Genomic DNA, 6,000 nt, shown 5'->3' with positions numbered 1-6,000 from the left:
TTGGTGGAAAACTTTTAAGGAGACAAATTTATAAGACCCAGAAAAACCATTGAACAGCATCTTGGTGTGGAGACCCACGTCTGTGTATGTTTACATAGCCCAAGAGGTGATTCTAATATCTTCTCCTGGTTAAGAACCCCTGAATAGTAATTAGAGCGTTCCGCTAACAAATATGTATGTGGTTTAATAAAATGAGGGTCTATGCATATCAGAGCCCACGTTAGCACTTTATTGCTAGGTCTGATGGTAATCTCGTTGCCTAAGAAAATCTTTTTTAATGGGTATGTCCCTACCAATATTTGGAAAAACATTATTTTCATATGTTAGTGATATGTAATACTTTAATTATATTTATAATGTTAAGTACACAAAATATAATTTAACATGTTTTTAAAAAAATGATATGAATGATTGTAACTGATCTAGAGAACAGGATTCCTTTCTAGGTCTCTAGGTCCCTTATATATGAACTATATATAGTTCTTGGTAGTTTACAATTTATTTCTATGTATAGTACCAAATTTATTCCTGCAACTACCTGATAAAAATACTATTACCTTCTCTTTTATAGATGAGGAATTTGAGACAGATAATTTAAGTATTTGCACAAAGTCACAAAATTACTAAGTGGCAGAGCTAGGATTTAAACAAGGTTTGTCAGCTACTTATCCTCAACCTCTGTGATGTACTGCTAGTTTTTAAATCAGTGTAAGAATTTTGAACAAATAAATCTATTATTCAAGTCTTATTGAAAATTGTCTTTCATTTTAAGAAACTTAAATGTTTGATTTACAATTTTCTGTCTTAATCATAATGACAATTTGATCAACACTCTTTGTCCTTCTGTCATTATATTTTGCATCCTCTGTTCTCCATGCAAAGGCCAGACTGAGAATTGAATAGCAGAAGGAGATGAAACCAGAATAAAATAAACAGAAACCATTTCACTGGTAACAGTGTCCCAGTATTCCCTTTTAGAAGAAGAGATTTTTAAAATGGGTTATTTTTATTGCCATCTGTGAAAAATTCAGTTTCAATTACAAAAAAAAAAAATTTGAAAATAATTTATGGAGCAAATTTTGCTCTGAACTGTGAAAAAGTTTTGTTTTTAACAGAAGGATGTGGAAACTGGTAGAAGTAGTCACCTTTTTCCTATGAAGTGATCTTGATGTCACAGAAGAAAGCCGAGGATCCAAATGGTTTGCAGGCGAGGGGGGGAAATATACTCACATTTAACTCACCGCCCCAGAGATTTTACCTCCTAAAATGTATTTGTGTAGTTACAAAATTCTTTAGCAGTTGAATGCCATTCCTCTTAGCTCAACAGCTATCTCTTGAATTTTCTTCTCTATGAAGCCAATGCTTATTTCTGTCAGAAGACTCTAAATCACAAGTCATTTGACACTTCTAGTTTATCTTCTTTAGCTGAAAAGGTTAATTTAATGCTTTCTATGCTGCATTTTGAAACAGTTCTGAGAGCAGCAGCTTCATAAAAGGAAAAGTGTTCAGAACATGACATTTTACTCACTTGGATTCCAAGGCCATCACAAGGTTTGCCCTCATAAGCCAAGTCTAAGCCTTTGTCTCCTGTTGAAATGTGTTGCCCTGTCATCTCTGTGGTGCATCTATCTGTGGCCCAGTTCCCCTTCCAGATTCAAGACTCTCATCCCCCAGAGGATGGGTGTGTTGGAGGCAGAGGGCTCACACCTGAGCCTTTTCTGGAAATTTCCCTGACAGAAGTAAGTTGCCTCATGAAGGTTTCACTTAAGCCATGGAGTACTGACATGTGAGATACAGAGGCCCAGCCCCCTTGCCTCTGTTTGGGCAACTGGAAGATCCATCCCCCAACTGAGGTGCCCCATGGGACCAGGGAGGTTACTGCTACAAATGTGTCCCCGTTAAACTTCTCCCTCTGCCCAGTCCCGTTTCCCTGTTTCCTCACAAGTGTTGTTCCCAAGAACACTCCCCAGTGAAGCTCCTGTGTGCAGACCTCAGAGACTCAGGGTCTTGGGTCCCCACCTGCACCACTGCCAGTGACCTAGAACACTTGTCCTCATTATAAAAACATCGTTCCCTTCATACATCAGTCCCTTCATTCACCAAATATTCTAGTTTCTACTGTGTCAGGCATAGGATTAATTGCTGGGGATACAGTGGTAAATCAAACAGATGTGATACCTGACTGTGGAGATTACATTCTGGTGGCGTGTATAAGAAAAGAAACAGTATTTAAAATGAATTGTAATAACATGCTGTAAAAGGAGAAATCCAAGAAGGGAGGGCCAAATCCATTATTGTGGAGCTAGGGAAGAGTATCTGAAGGCAATGATCTCTTGCTGAGAAGTAAAAGGTAAGTAGGATGACCTAGGCTGTGGGCAGCAGGTACACTCCAGGTAGAGAAAACACTGGGTTTTGAGAGCCTCGGTATGAGTCGCTGAAAGAGTTTCAGTGAAGTTTCTGGAATTTAGAGGGCAAAATGTGGGGTGGCAGGCATGACAGCCATATTAAAGTGTTCCACTGAAGAGTTTTAAAGCATATTTTAACAGCCTCATTGAGGTAGAATAGATATAATAAACGACATATATTTAATGTACAAAATTTGATAAATTTTAATACGCATACACATCATCATCATCGTCGTCACAATCAAGACACTCAACACATCCGTCACATCCAAACATTTCCTCACGCCCCTTTGTAAACCCTTTCTCCAGTCCTCCCCAGTCTTAAGGTAAACACTGATATATTTTTGCCACTATAGGTAGTTTGCATTTTGTAGAATATTATACAAAATGAAATCACATAGAATATTTTGTTTGTCTGAATTCTTTCACACTGCATAATTATTTTGTAGTTCATTCATGATGTTCATTATCAATGTTTTATTCCTTTTTATTGTTGAGTGGTATTCCAAGGTATGGATGTACCACAGCTTGTTTATCCATTCACTGTAAATGGACATTTCAGTTTTTAGTTACTACAAAAAAAGCTGCTATGAACATTCATGTATAAGTCTTTGTGTAGACAGATGCTTTCGTTTCCCTTACGTAAATACCTAGGAGTGGAATGGCTGGGCCATATGGAAAGTGTGTATTTAACTTTGTGCAAAACTGCCAAAATATTTTTCAAAGGTTGTACCATTACGCCATCCCACAAGCAGTGGGAGTTATAAAGAAAACACCTTGTCCCATATCAGAGATAGAATTAACTAGAACCCGCTGGGCCTCCCTCCGTAAGCCACACTACTGCTCTGACTTGTGCTACTGCCTACCTGTTTCTCCTCTCTTGGAGATAGCCTCTTTCCTCTCTCCGAGGTACCTCATAGGTTTCCTGACTCTTCCCATTGTCTTTACTATCAAAAATTGCTCGCAGGAAGAGAAATAAATGACTGATAATGTAGTTATCCTACAGCACTACAGCAATATAGATGAAGAATAACTAACGGAAAAATGAAGGTTATCAGGATTGAAAGATAGAACTGGGAGTGTTACTGAACCCAGGTCCGGCTGCTCACCGCTTGAGAGCCAATCCTCGAGAGACACGTGTTGGTAGGAATGGAAAGCTGACTTTATGTCGGAGGCTGGCAACTGGGGGAGAGGGTGGACTCCCGTCTGAGAACCAACTCCCGCTGGCTCCTCAGGGGACAGGGGCTTTTAAAGGAGAGTTTCGGGGTTGTAGGCGGAGGGAGAGAGAACAGCACAGTCAGTTCTGACAGTCGTCTTGAAACCAGTCATGTGGTGGTCTGATCAGTGTCACCTCGGTTGTTTTAAGTACAGTTAACCTTTAGTTCCGGGGTTTGTTCCCATTTATTTGAGGCCAGTTCTCGGAATTGTGTGAAGTGGAGCAGCTTATGTCATGGCTTCAGTCTGGTCATCATGCAATCATCCTCCTCCAGCTGGCGGGGGCTTCAGTACCTGCAAAACAGCTCACAGGATGTGGCTCAGGATATTATCTACAGCCCTTAAGGAGGAGCTAAAGGTCCTTGACTATGCTTAATGATTATTATTATTTGGTCTCCTTTGACTGTTTTCCTTTGTTTCTGCATTTTCTCACTTCTCTGATTAAACTTATTCTTTGGCTAAAGTTTTTCCACAGACAAAAGGCAGGCGGAGGACATGGGGGGGGTGGGGGGCAAGGACCACAGGGTCCTTCTCCGTTTCAGGAGAACCTAACAACCAGGTAGTTTTCTTCCTGTAATTATCATATTTACATCTGATATCCGCCGGAAACAGATTCTGAGTTCTAGATCCCTTGATCTATACTATCTTTCTACCATAGGAAAAGTCTCATATGTGGAAGTCCTCAGTAAATGTTGACTGACTGACAGACACTTAGGGAGTGACCGAAGAGAGGCGATTAAAATCTCTAACATCTACTTTCGCTTCTATAAAATTATTTTTTAACTATTTCAACCCCCTGTGTTTTGAGAAACCTAATACATGCACAATATGAAACCTTGGTCCCAGGATCTGAAAAAGCCCTACAGCAGTTCTATAACACCTGTCTGCACCCCAATTCCCTGCCCTAGAGGGCAAAGCTTTTCAAATGATTAAGCTAATCTGGTTCGAGTAGGGGGAAGCTACTTAAAACTTTGACATCAGACAGGTAGGTGTTTGCACAGGTAATTGGAAGATTCTTCACATAAGAAGAATATATATATGCATCATGTTAGGTACAAGGATAAAACCAAAGTTCGACAAAATATGTTGCCCATTTATCATCTATGCCATTTTTATAGCTCGTAGCACCTTTGAGTAAGTCTCTTAGACCTGGAAACGCCCACCTTAGCCCAGTACCTCATGTCCCTTTCAAGTCAAGACTCTCCTTCTACTGGGTCTGACCAGTGACACACCTGTTGCAACGAGCTGATGAACAGTAGTAGCAAACCTCGTGGCCTTAGGTTAAATTCTGCAGGTGGAATGCCCAGTAGATTGGTATCTAAAGTTAACTTCTGAATCCTCCCTAGAAACAGTAGAGGGTAACATTACTCTATTTTAAGCATGGCATTAAGCACTTCACAAACATTACTTAATTCACGTTACTTAATTCCACAAAAACTCTGTAAGTTAGGTAGCTCAGAGAAGCTGAAACTAAAAGTTTAAATAATAAGCATCATAGATCTAATAAAAACAGAGCAGGTCTGGAGACTGAGCCTTTGACCTCTATGCCCTCTTCACAGCCGCAAGAGTTCACATCTGGGAAAACAGCTGTGGTTGTGATTCTATGTTCCAGCCCCTTTCATGCAAAACTCCTCACCTCCAAGTCAAATGTCTACTTAATCCAACAGTAACTCTCCCCACTATATATTAGAAATTCCTTCCTTTTTTTTCATGCCACCCAACTTTTTCAGTGTGTCTTGGTTAAAACTCAGAGATAAAATTCAACATAATTTATTTCAAATTTGGTACACCTTATTCTACAAGATATTCAGAACCATTTTGAAAAGTAAAAGGAGATATTTATACCAATTAATGGTGATCCTAATGTTATTTCATGTTATAAAATGTTTAAAGTTTTCTATCTTCTGCCAACCAAAAATAAAACTACACGCCAGTTGCCACATTGATTAAATTTTAGCAGTATATGATTGTCTCTTTTCTCCTATTTTCAGAATACAGGGAATGTTAGATCATGGTAGCCTCTGAACTCAGTTGAATTATGCCTGATATTTATATTTGATTACTCCTCACTAAATATTAGAAATTCCTTCCTTTTTTAAAATTGATGCTCTTTCCTTTCTAAATTAGAAATTCAAGAAAAAATTGTAGAATAAAGAACAGGATGAGATCAGATATCAAATTAATAACTTCTCTAATAAACAGAAAAATTAAAGAGGTCTGGTAGATTTAGTTTAAGAAAACATTGTTGAAAATGTTTTTGTCAGGCACTGTGCCGTACATGAATTGCAGAAAAACACCTTTGCCTTTGGAATTTAATTACCTTGCTCAGAAGTTCTTTTACATCATAAAATACAGGACCGGTATCACAATTTTTCTACTT

At 38.8% G+C, this 6,000-nt stretch overlaps 1 long non-coding RNA gene across 1 annotated transcript in view; it reads right to left on the bottom strand.

Moving 5' to 3' along the window:
* Positions 1-1,518: 1,518 nt before the first annotated feature.
* LOC309632531 overlaps positions 1,519-6,000 on the bottom strand; it is a 38,668-nt gene continuing 34,186 nt past the window's right edge. The window contains exon 3 of the long non-coding RNA XR_014246956.1: positions 1,519-4,962. This is a non-coding gene — a long non-coding RNA (uncharacterized lncRNA). The remainder of the gene's footprint in view (positions 4,963-6,000) is intronic.

Source organism: Balaenoptera borealis (assembly GCF_965194805.1).
Source record: "Balaenoptera borealis genome assembly, chromosome: 7".
NCBI classification, from domain to species: Eukaryota; Metazoa; Chordata; class Mammalia; order Artiodactyla; family Balaenopteridae; genus Balaenoptera; species Balaenoptera borealis.
The sequence above is the reverse complement of the archived record's forward strand: the minus strand, read 5'-3'. Positions and strand labels throughout refer to the sequence as shown.